Source organism: Arachis ipaensis, chromosome B06, assembly GCF_000816755.2.
Source record: "Arachis ipaensis cultivar K30076 chromosome B06, Araip1.1, whole genome shotgun sequence".
Classification (NCBI taxonomy): Eukaryota; Viridiplantae; Streptophyta; class Magnoliopsida; order Fabales; family Fabaceae; genus Arachis; species Arachis ipaensis.
In genome coordinates, this window is record NC_029790.2 from 100,803,968 (window position 1) to 100,816,765 (window position 12,798).

Consider the following 12,798-nt stretch of genomic DNA (forward strand, 5'->3'; position numbering starts at 1 on the left):
GGTTTCTGGTGTACTGAGGATGGGTATAGTGGAGAGAGAAGGAAAAATAATATATGAATTGAGAAACTGATGAACTAATGAGTTCGGAGTTGCAATGAGGAATCATTGGTATACTGAAATAATGAATTTTTGAAAAAACCACTGATGTGTTATTTTAAATTAAGATTGTTGAGACGCTATGCGCCCGGAAGGGACGGTGGTTGGATCCCGCCTGTCGAGGTAGCGGCGGCGGCGTAAGGGTGGTGGTTCGTCCCGCTTACGTTGAGATGTGAGGTCCATGGAAAAAGTATCCCGCTCGCATCCCTTCAAATCACTAGAGTGTGCAGGCACAAAATCCTGGACGGTGTTCTGAGCACCATATCTCGGGGGGTTCCCATTATGATTCCGAAGGGCGACATGTCCATGGAGATATGTCGGGTTGGCAGTTGAACCGACAATGTGATATCACAGCCAATAGGATAGGCATTCATCATGTGCATCTTCTATTTGTTTGTTTGCTTTGCCGACTTGTAATTGCTTGCCTAATTGTATAACATGCCTAATTGCCTACTTGAATTACTTGCCATATATGCCTATACTTGTGTTTTACTTGCATTGTATTAATTGTGTATTCTACTAGGATTGAGGAAGTTCGGAAGGCGGTGGCAATGGATCGTATGGAGAATAGGTTGGTGAAGGCTGTGGGACAACGGAGAGTTGTTAGTTAGAAAATCCACTAAGTTAGATTACCCTTTATTATGTTATGGTCTTAATTTATGCTTTAATGTTTTAGTTATGCTTTAAGATAAATCTTGTGATGGATATGAAGTTCTAAAATTGCCTCTGGCATCCCGGAGTCTTATATCTTACATCACTGGGCACTGTTACCATACTGAGAATCTCTTATTCTCATACCATATTCTGTTGTTGTTTTTCAGATACAGGTCGCAACCCACCTCAGTGAGTTGTTTTGATGGTGATAAAGTGGAGGATCCTAGATATATATTGGAGTCTTTTTGCTTATTTGCTTAGTTCTCTCATCTTTTGTATTTACTTTTTCCCTAGAGGCTTATTTTGAGAGAGAAACTTGTATAAGCTGTTTTTAAACTTTCAAAATTCTGTATTGTCTGTATATAGCTAGCCGGCTTAAACTCCGTGAGCCGTGGCTAGATCTTTACATTATTATACTCTGATATTTTGTTATATTATATCTATATCTTGTGTGTTAAGTTTGTAGCTTCGTGTGTACGTTTTGCGCTTTTCAAATCCTGTTTTTGAGCTGTATCCTTCATCGGGCTTCTAGAGTATATTATTTCCTTCTATGTAAATATGTATAAGCTTTAGAATTGTCGTAACCTTTGATTAACCTTTGCTTTACAACGCGAGGTAAGGCTTAGGCTAATTAGGGTGTTACAGATGAACCAGAAGGGATTAAGAGATGGAGAAAAATAAGTTATTCTCATTGTTGAAGAGAATAAAAATCCCTTTAAAAATATCTGTTCAGTTATTACACTTTATATACTATGTACTCCTTATGGACTCCCATTAAAAAAAATATATAACAAATAAGCCTACATCTAATATGGATAAAAAAATAATCTAGGTAACAATATCGTTCTTCGTCTTCGCGTTCCTTCTTCTTCGCATTCTTCCTTCTTCTTCTTCGCTTTTCTTCTTCGTCGTCTTCGTATTCCTCCTCCTCCTCCTCCTCCTCCTCCTCCTCCTTCTCCTCATTCTTCTTCTTCTTTGCGTTATTCCTTCTTCTTCTTCGCCTTCCTCTTTCTTCTTCTTTGCGTTCCTTCTTCTTCTTCGCATATTTTCTCTCAATCGTCATTCTTTTATTACTGCTGTTGTTGCTGCATTTTTTCTTTTCCTCCTTTTAATTGAGGTTCATTTGGATCAAGAAATGAATTCAATGTATTTTTGTTGATGATTGAGTTTTTTTGACTGCTTGTTCAAAACTAAACTAATTTCGGTTCATTTGTGAATTAATTGAGGTTCACTTGATGCTACTGATAAATATTGACCAAATTTTTTATTCCTTAAGTAATTTCGGTTTATTTCTTAGTTTAATTGAGGTTCATTTGGATCCAGAAATGAATTGGATGTGTTTTTGTTGATGATTGAGTCTTTTTGATTGCTTGTTCAAAACTGAACCAATTTCGGTTCATTTGTAAATTAATTAAGGTTCACTTGATGCTGCTGTTAAGTATTGACCAAGTTTTTTATTCGTTAAGTAATTTCAGTTCATTTCTTAGTTTATTTGAGGTTCATTTAGATTCAGAAATGAATTCGATGTGTTTTTATTGATGATTGATTCTTTTTGACTGCTTGTTCAATACTGAACTGATTTTGGTTCATTTATGAATTAATTGAGGTTCACTTGATGTTGCTGTTAAGTATGACCAAATTTTTTATTCGTTAAGTAATTTCGGTTCACTTTGTAAGATAGAATATTTTTCTAAGTTATTACAGTATTTTCTCTTACTAACATTAAAATTAAAAGTAACTATTTTAAACATGATAAAAAAAATATAATAACATACACCATTTATTTTAGTTAACACAACTCATTTTCAATCAACAAAAGAAAAAGAAAGAAAACGAAAGGAGAAAAAAAGGATAAAATTAACTGAATATTGATTGATTTTTTATTTTGGATTTATCTGATCTATATAGATATTTTTAAGCCTCATATTTCATTTAATATTGTTCTCTATTTTTTTTTAAATTTGATGCATTAACAGTGTAAAACGTTTTACATAGTTGTACAATCACATTTGCTTTTTGTATGATTATTCATGTGGCTAATGTAAAATATAATTATTTTTTCTAATATAGTGTTACATAATTAGATACACCTATAAAATTACATAACTATTGGTGAATATTATTATTATAAAGTTACCACTATGAGAGAATGAGAGAATGAAAGAGAGGGGGAAAACATAGAGTAGGGCAGAACTAGGATATCACATCATTCTAAGGATCCTAGGGGTTTGGAAATGAGAAGAGTACCATCGATTGAAAAATGAGTCTTTCTCCATCTTTGTCGACAATTTACCAGAAGATATCTTAAAGAGGGATACGTTTGTTTTCAACTGGATAGGAAGGATCAATGATATATATCTTTCTCGGAAGTGGAAAATGGGATGCTATATCTTCTTGCCTTTATACGGCACACGACGAAAGGAAGGGCCTTGAAGGCTATAGCGGACATGGATCATATGAGATTATGAGGCAAGACAATATCTGTGAGAGAGGCTATGTATAGAAGGGAAATCGGAGAGAAGCGAAGAAGGGCGCATGATGATGAATAAGGAAGGCATGAGGTTGAGAACAGCGAGCCTCGGTGTGGGGATAATATGGCTACTCATCCAGATGGGGAAGTAACGATGAAAAATACAACGAAAAAGGACCCTAACGGAAATGGATAGATGAAAAAGGATGAAGTGACAGTTGCAAAAGAGAATGTGGGTTGGCTATCAAGGAGTTTAATAGGAGGAACAACCACGGCCATAGAATTCAATGCATTAAAGAAGACAATTAACAAGATGGATAACCCAATGGTAGTGGAGGCATGTGCTATTTGGGCCATCTAATTATTGGGCCAACAATTGCAAATGGAAAAGATGGGCTAAGAGAGGGTTGTGTGAATGATGGATGCTGGATTAGAGAGGTTGAAATGGATCGGGCTGCTACAATTCGGGTTATTGCTATACCCGTGGAAGAAGGAATGCGCAGCTCCAGGTCCCCTTCGAGAAGCATTGTGTGGGAGCCATTGCATGATGAAGATTGGCATGGCGCAGCGATGCAGAACCCAAGGGCAGAGGGAGCAACGAGAGCTGGCCATCGAGGATCTCGAGTAGAGCCACCTGAGGTCCAGGCCATGAACCACGATAATGATGGTTCTGGATGAGGCTGCGAGAAGGGCGGAAGCGGAGGTGAGCCAGGTTGTCGAGACGCCGCATATGTTGATGGTTGAAGAAGAGTGCCAAGGAGAAGCTCATATGCCATTGAATCATACCAAGAAAAAAGTTCCAATTTCACAGGAGAGGATGATGAATCAAGAGTTGTGACACCAGAGGCTGAGACGGCTTATAGGGCACAGTGTGAAGATGGCAGAGGTGGTGATATCGATGAGGCTGGATTAGAAACTAAACCAGAGCATGTAAACGAGGCGGATGGTGGAAGTTTGAAGTGGGAGGAGCAGAGGAAGGGAAATGTGAAGACCTGAGAGTTAGTAGTGGAGTCTGGAGCAGAGTTATATAATGATGTCGAAGATATTATGGTAATATTACAAGCTCAGAATGAAGAAATTCTAATAGAAAAAGGAGGGCAAAACAAAAAGAAAAAGTGAGAAGGAGTAGACCTAAGAACTCCAATAAGGTGTGTAAAAATATTTTTAAATGATTTATAATTGTTGGAATATTAGGGGTTTAGGAGGTGATGAAAAGTTGAGTATGATGAAAGAACTGAAAAATAAATTTAGATTGAACATGTTAGGGTTGATGGAAACTAAGAGAGAAGTGATGACTAGGTTTGACGTAATACATATTTGGGGAAATGACATGGTGAGTTGGGAATATATGGAATCTGTAAGTGCTTCTGGAGGTTTATTATTAACTTGGGATAATATGTTGTTTAAAATAAGTAAATGTTATAAAGGGGAGCGATGGCTGTGTGTGGTGTGCATGGTTGGTATTCTTTGATAGAGCTTGGGCTATACCAAATACGATCAAAGAACTGTTTGAGAGTTGGATAGGAGGGTCTGGCAGAAAAGATGAGCAGGAAAAGTGGTTGCTTGGATTCTTTGCAATAATTTGAAATATATGGTTGGAATGTATTACGAGAACTTTTCAGAATAAAGAGAGTAGCGTTGAGGATATTAAAATGAGGTCGTTGTCGAACTACAAAGCGTGGTGTGGCACTGACCCATTTGGTTGTTGTTACCAATGCCGGAGATGACAATGGGTTAGTCGTTTTTGTGTTCCTTTTGTTTTGTTATGTGTTTGTATTTCTTTGAGTCGCTCCATTTTAGTGTGTTGAGCTTTCTTTGTTCAAAAAAAAAAATACTTTACACTATATCAAAATTAAATTATTATATTATATGACAGAAGATATAGGAACAAGTTGTAATAATTCTTTTGTAGAAAGAGAAACATTTCAGACACACTCTAACAATCGGAACGAGTAGTGATGACATATAAATTCTCTTCATTCTTCACAAAATAGACAACTTTGAATTGAAATTAAACTAGTGGAATATGCAACTTAGCTTGGACTTGGATTGTCATTACCTCTTTTGTTCTTGTATTTGGAGTTGGAATCATATTACTAATAAGAGTCACTTTTCCACTTAGAGTCACTTTCCAACCTTAGAGAATGCCAAATGTTTGGACTTTTCCTTTGATATTTACATTTGATTTGACTCATTTTACCCCTTTTCTTCCAATATATAGGATGCTTCACAAGACCACAAGTAAAGATTACCATTGAAAATGCATGAAAGAGACTTCTAATTTCAAATTAAGAAGTTACTTTCAACGTATATATTACATTATTAGTTTAATAAAACAACTTTATTCTATCAACCATTTAGATCCAATCATCCAATAGTTAAATAAAAACACCTAAATTGAGGAAAAGAAAATTATAAAACTTAAATTGTTGGTAATACAAGAAAAAAGACTTGTTGACATACTTTTTTTTGTCATGCTTTAAAAGTATTGTTGTAAGACCCAGAACTTTTGAAAACTCTTATTATGATCAAGTCTCAAATCATATAGTTATTTACAGCTTTATTTTCAGAAATTATCTTATTAAATATAATTAAAGCAAGTTTTGATTTATTGGATTTGAGATAAGTTATGATTATTATCCAATTTGATAATTATTGGATTATTTTCTATAATTATATTATAAAGTTGGTAGTTGTGAAATAATAAGGCAACAGCAGCACCCCACGGTTTCTTTCCCTTTTCCATGAAAGAAATGAATCAGAAGCAGAAAGGGGGAGATGGAGCAGAGCTGCGAACAGGGGAGGGACGAGCCGCGCTACTATCGCCGGTCACCTCGCCGCCGTGCCCAGATCACGTCCAGCCCTCGTCACCGCCATTCGTCCTCAGCCTCATCGCGTTATTGTTCGACCGCTGCTGCTCCCATGTCCTCCAACGGCGCTGCTGTTGTCGCCGATAGAGCTGCCGCGAAGAGGAGGAAGGGCGCTGTTTCACGCCTCGCCACCGTCGCTCCTCTAAAAGGGGCTGTAGTGGTCGCCGTCGAGCATGACGGGTGGAAGAGAGGGAGAACTCACGTCTAAGACTGGGAAGAGGTGGGGTTTCGCCGCTGTTGGGGTCTCACCGCCACCATCCCCGTGGTGGCTGGTGTCGTTGCCGGAGAAGACCACCGGAGTTGCTGTCTACCTCTGCCTCGGGGTTCTGCCAGTTGCCAGAGCCCACTGCCGCTAGAGCTGCCCAGAACCACCGCTGTGGCTGCCGCTGGGATTGTGAACGGAAGGAGGAGACGCTGTTTCCGTTACAGCCACTCCCGGAGGAGAAGTCAACCGCGCCGCCGTGCCGAGTTGCCGGAGAACCTCGCTGCCGTCGCCGGAGGACTCTTCCGGTAAGGGGTTTTAATTGAGGTTTCTGCCTTTTTGGATTTCGAGAAGGTTTTAATGCTGCGTGGTTTTTATAGTTGATCCATCGGAGCTTCTGGCCGCCGCCGGAGCTATTGCCGGGCCGGTTCGAAATCGCAGCTGCCTCATTGTGTTAATTCTGTAAGAAATTATGTTTCGAATAACCTCGCGTTAGTATTCTGTTATGCTTGGTTGTGAATTTGAGTTTTGGTAACGTGGGGTCGAGTCTTGATTATTATATGTTGCGATTAGTGTTGCTATGGTTATTGCGAAAGTGGCTGGGAGCTGAGGTCTTGGTTGCCGTCAGTTCGGGTAGAGGCAGAAAGGACTCTGTGAGACGTTTGGGTTATGGAATTTGCGTTTTGAGGTAGGGGCGCTTTCCAAAAACTATATTCTTATATATTGGAATTATTACATATGGATACTGATGTGAGAGAATGTGTATTTGGTGATTGTATCGGCCTTATGTATGGCTTGATTTGCTTTGGTTGATTATGAACGTCTGTTGGTTGAATTGTTGTGTGGTTTTATGAAACTTTTGTTTTAAAGCTGTTTTAAATGTGACAAGGGCAATGCCTTTGAATTTTACTTGAGGGTTTCAATTAGAGGAGTTTCAATGATGTTGAAAGAACCTAAATGTCTATTGACAAGTTTCATTTTGAAATGTTTTGGGAAAGGTTTTAAGTACTCTTTGAACTCTGAATTCTTGCAAGACTAAAACAATTTTGAACAGTTGAAATGTTCTAGAATTTATCATGGGGGTTGAAGTTGGTTTTGCCTAAGTAAAGGAAACAGCTTGAAAGAAGTAAATGATTACGTGACTCGGTTTGGCTTAGATCCTATTTTATTACTCAAATCGGAAAGCTAAGGTTTTAATGATTTTAAATGAATTTGGCGAAATGAGTTATGCTATTCTCCCCTAAGGACTTGGGACCTTGCCGAGAAACTTTGTTATAAAATTCCATTGTTGGATGGATGATTTTGAATGTTTCAAAATGAATATTTAACTTTCCATGGTTATGGAAGTTTTGAAAAGAGGATGCCGAGAGTGGCATGGTTTTAAAAGGGGAATTTACCTTGAGTAAAAGTGGCTTATGAGCCTGAGTTGATTTGAGAAATGAGATCTTTAAAGCCAAGGTTGAAAAAAGTTGAAACTTGATTTCAAAGTGAAATAATTTGGGAAAAAGTGATTTATGGCTTAAATGCTGATTTTATGAATTGATGATGTTGAATGTGGAAGTGCTGTTTTGTTGTGAGCCGGAATGGCTGTGTATGATTATAAATATTGGTTGGTTCTGGATTGAACCGTGAGCCAGAATGACTGTTTATGATATGAATATTGGCTGGTTCTGGACTGAACCGTGAGCCGGATGGCTGAAATGGATGTTGATCCATGGATGAGATTGAATGTATGTATATGCTGAATCATTGATAAATGTGAATGTTGAACTTCCACTATCGGAGATAAGAGTTTCCCTGGGAGAAAGCAGTGGCTAGCCACCACGTGCTCCAGGTTGAGACTCGAAGCTCTTTTGACCCTATGTCGTCAGGGTGGCCGGGCACTGTGAAAGCCCCGGATGAGCTCACCCCCATAAATATTCACCAGTGAGGGTGATGGATATGGATCATGATTATGATCAAGTTTATATTGAGTATAACTCGAGTTGGGGAGACACGACAGAGGGACAGTCCAATGGTTAGCTACCAGGACTTGTCAGGTTGGCTCTATAACCAACAGATGATATCATCAGCCACTAGGAACAGGCATGCATCATATGCATTTATGTGACATTGTTTGGGTGTGCATATTGTACTTGGTTTGCCTTTGTGACTATTTGAGATTATCTGCTAATTGCTCTACTTGCTGTAACTGTTTGTTTGTGCTTGAACCTCCTATCTGTGTTTGCAACTGGGACTCTGTTGGATTGTGGTGATTGGTTGTTGTTGGATTGTTTGGGCCTAGGGCCGTGGTTGAAATGAGATGGACCGATGGTTGGTTTCGGTTTTGTGTTTCTGATTTGGAATAGTATGAAAGGCTATCTTTGGTTTAGCATAGATGAACCTTTTGAAAGGCTTTCGAAATATTGTTTTAAATGAACAGTTTCCTCTTTCAGAAAAGGATTTCAGATTTTCTCTTTTACTGTAAACCGTTATTTTTGAAAAGAGGCATAAGTCAGTTGTAAGACCCGGTTAATTAACGGCTAATTAATCCATAAATGAGAATCTATTCTAGAAAGCCAAAAATGTTATTTTTATGGCTAAATGTGATAGAGGAGATTGAGAAGAGAATTTCGGTACCAATTTTATAGAAATCGGACCAAGATTGGACCGAACGGGCCAAACGGTTTAGCTTGTTTATAAGCTTTGATATTATCTGGAGGAAGTTCTAGGATTGCCTTCGGCTTTCCTCTTTTATTATGTATTATATATGTGGAAGCTGTTACCGTACTAGGGACCTCTGGTTCTCACCCATGCGGATTTTGTGGTTTTCAGATGCAGGACGTGAGGCTTCTTGTTGAGGCATGCTGGAGACTTCTGGATTAGCGAAGATCCTTTGTTCTCGGGACTCTGTTTTGGTTTATATATCTTGTTTAGATACTTTCATCTCCATTAAATAATACAAACTGTGATGACTCCTTCTAGAGGGGATTTTGGAGAATAGGTTTTATGTATTTGTGTCCCTTTGGGTTTCCTATTGGGTTTCCTTATTTTATTATATGTATATATTATTATGCTCGGACCGGTTATCTTCGCAGCCGGATTTTGAGTCTTGATATTCCCGTTTTTGACACTCCTTATATATATGATCTTGCGCTAGCTTATCCTTTGCTCGTTACGTTATCGATCAGAGTGTTGCGTTTCGAGTTACGGTTTTTGTTTACCCCCTTTTTTCTATAAGGCTCCTAGTTATAATCAATCATTCATACTACTATACGTACTAGATTTTTGTTTTAGAGGTCGTAATACCTTGCCATCTCTGAATTATGACTTAAGCATAAGACTATGTATGGTAGGGTGTTACATTATGGTATCAGAGCAGTTCGTTCCTGTAGAGCCTGAGGAATGGACTGACTATGCTTCTGTGCATTATCTGTATGTGTGTTATGTGCTGTTAGTATATCTGCTTGATATAATTGGCATAAACGTTCATGAGCATGCATTTGGGACTTTGAAGAAGTAAACTTCCGATATTGAGACTGATCAACTTAATATCGATTGTTTGGTGTGTATAGGAACCAGATGGCGCCTCGTGGACGCGGTAGAGGCCGTGGAAGAGGACATACGAATACTCGTGCGCCAGAGACTAACCCTAATGACCCGGTGAACTTTATGACTGCGTTGGAGAACATGGCTGCTGCTATGCAAGCCACTGCTGAGGCTCTTGGTCAACAGATGAACAACCATGGTAATGATGGTGGTGGAGTTCAGGGCTCGATGACACTGGTAAACTTTTTGAAGGTTAATCCACCTAAGTTCAAGGGAACCACTAGTCCGACTGAGTCCGATACATGGTTTCAAGCTATGGAACGAGCACTGCAAGCGCAGGTGGTACCTGAAGGGCAGCGTGTAGAGTTCGCTACCTATTTGCTCACTGGGGAAGCGTCGCATTGGTGGCAAGGAATCCGACGCCTCCTGCAGCAGGGTGATGATTATATCACCTGGGATGTCTTCCAAGAGGAGTTCTATAAGAAGTACTTTCCGACTTCTGCTAGGACGGCCAAGGAGCTTGAATTGTTGCAGCTGAAGCAGGGTACTATGTCCGTATCTGAGTATACTGACAAGTTTGAGGAGCTGTTCAGATTCTCTCATATGTGTCAAGGGACTCTAGTGGAATATGAGGAATGGAAGTGTGTTAAGTACGAAGGAGGACTCCGGAGCGATATTTACGGTTCGGTGGGGCCAATGGAGATTAGGACTTTCTCCGAATTGGTGAACAAGTGTAGGGTTGCTGAAGAGTGTGTGAAGAGGGCAGCCGCTGAGAAAGGAAGTCACAAAGGATCATTTCTACAGAACCGAGGGAAGAGCTTTGCACCTAGAGGTCCGTCTTTCAAGAGGGGAGGTTCTTTTAGGAGGCCCAACAACAACTACTCCCAAGGGAAAAGGTTTGGGAAGCAGCCTCAGAATGATCAAGCTTGTACTAGATGTGGAAGTCACCATCCGGGAGTACCATGCAAGGCCGGATGGGGTTTGTGCTACAATTGTGGAAAAGCGGGGCATAAAGCCACAAGTTGTCCGGAGAAGCAAAAGCAACGTGCTGGGAAAGCACAACAGACTGGTCGGGTGTTCACCACCTCAGCTGTGGGTGCAGAGGGATCCGAGACACTCATTCGAGGTAACTGTGAAATGGCTGGTCAAACTTTAAATGCTTTATTTGATTCGGGAGCATCACATTCATTTATTGCATTTGAGAAAGCCCATGAATTAGGATTGAAGATTGTAACCTTAGGTTATGACTATTTCCACCTAACCGAGAGGTCGAGTTTGCTATTGAGTTGGTGCCTGGGCAATCTCCAATCTCAAGTGCTCCTTATAGGATGTCACCGTTAGAGATGGCCGAGCTAAAGTCTCAGTTAGAGGAATTGTTGGGTAAGAACTTTATCCGACCAAGTGTTTCCCTGTGGAGTGCTCCAGTATTACTGGTAAAGAAGAAAGATGGAAGTATGCGGCTTTGTGTGGATTACAGGCAGCTGAACAAGGTCACCATAAAGAATAAGTACCCATTGCCGAGGATTGATGATCTCATGGATCAGTTACAAGGAGCTGGGGTTTTCTCTAAGATCGATTTGCAATCCGGTTATCACCAGATAAGGGTGAGGGGTGAGAATATCCCTAAGACCGCTTTCAGGACTCATTATGGTCATTACGAGTATACTGTGATGTCTTTTGGGTTGACGAACGCTCCTGCAGTGTTTATGGATTACATGAATAGAGTATTCCGTCCGTTTCTGGATAAATTCGTTGTTGTCTTCATTGACGACATACTGATTTACTCCAAGACTGAAGAAGAGCATGCGGAACACTTGCGGACCGTGTTGCAGATTTTAAAGGAGAAGAAACTCTATGCGAAACTGTCTAAGTGTGAGTTTTGGAAGAGTGAGGTGAAGTTTTTGGGTCACGTGGTGAGTAAGCAGGGAATAGCCGTAGATCCAACTAAGGTGGAAGCTGTGATGGATTGGAGGCAACCAACCACAGTAACTGAGATAAGGAGTTTTCTGGGTTTAGCTGGCTATTACCGAAGGTTTATCAAAGGCTTTTCTCAATTAGCCTTGCCGTTGACAAAGTTAACCCGCAAAGACACTCCGTTTGTTTGGACTCCTGAGTGCAAGGAGAGCTTTCAGACATTGAAGAAAAAGTTGACCACTGCACCTGTGTTAGTGTTACCCGAGTCGAACGAGCCTTTTGAGGTGTACTGTGATGCATCGTTAAAGGGTCTAGGGAGCGTGCTGATGCAGCATCATAATATGGTGGCGTATGCCTCACGACAGTTAAGACCTCATGAAGTTAGTTACCCTACGCACGATCTGAAACTCGCTGCGGTCGTGTTTGCCTTGAAGGTGTGGAGACATTATCTCTATGGGGTTAAGTTCCAAGTCTTCTCTGATCACAAGAGCTTGAAATACCTCTTTAATCAGAAAGAGCTTAATATGAGGCAAAGGAGGTGGATGGAATTATTGAAGGACTACGACTTTGAGTTAAATTACCATCCTGGAAAGGCGAATATAGTGGCGGATGCGTTAAGTCAGAAGTCGTTATATGCGGCTTGGATGATGCTTCAAGAGGAGAAGTTGCTCAAGGGATTCGAGAGTCTAAAAATTGGTGCTTGAGAAGTATCTGGAACCTTGTGTTTGAGCCGATTAGAAATCTCGAGTGACATTAGAAATCTCGAGTGACTTTAAGTCCGAACTCCTAAAGGCTCATGAAAATGATGAAGCATTATGGAAGGTGTTACCGGCTATCGAGCAAGGAAAACAGTGGAGAGTGTCGGAGGAAAAAGATGGGTTATGGAGATTCAAGGGTAGGATCATTGTGCCGGATATTGGCACTTTGAGGCAAGATATCTTAAAGGAGGCACACAAAAGCGGATTCTCCATTCACCCGGGAAGTACTAAGATGTACCATGATTTAAAGGCGATGTTTTGGTGGCCGGGTATGAAGAATGATGTGGCGGAATATGTTTCAAAGTA

The 12,798-nt window shown here is 40.2% G+C and overlaps 1 long non-coding RNA gene across 1 annotated transcript; it reads left to right on the forward strand.

Annotated features, from left to right (window-relative positions):
• On the forward strand, window positions 3,719-6,894 carry LOC110264080. Its single transcript, XR_002349813.1, has 3 exons — window positions 3,719-3,729; window positions 6,673-6,754; window positions 6,866-6,894. It is a non-coding gene; the product is annotated as an uncharacterized LOC110264080 (long non-coding RNA).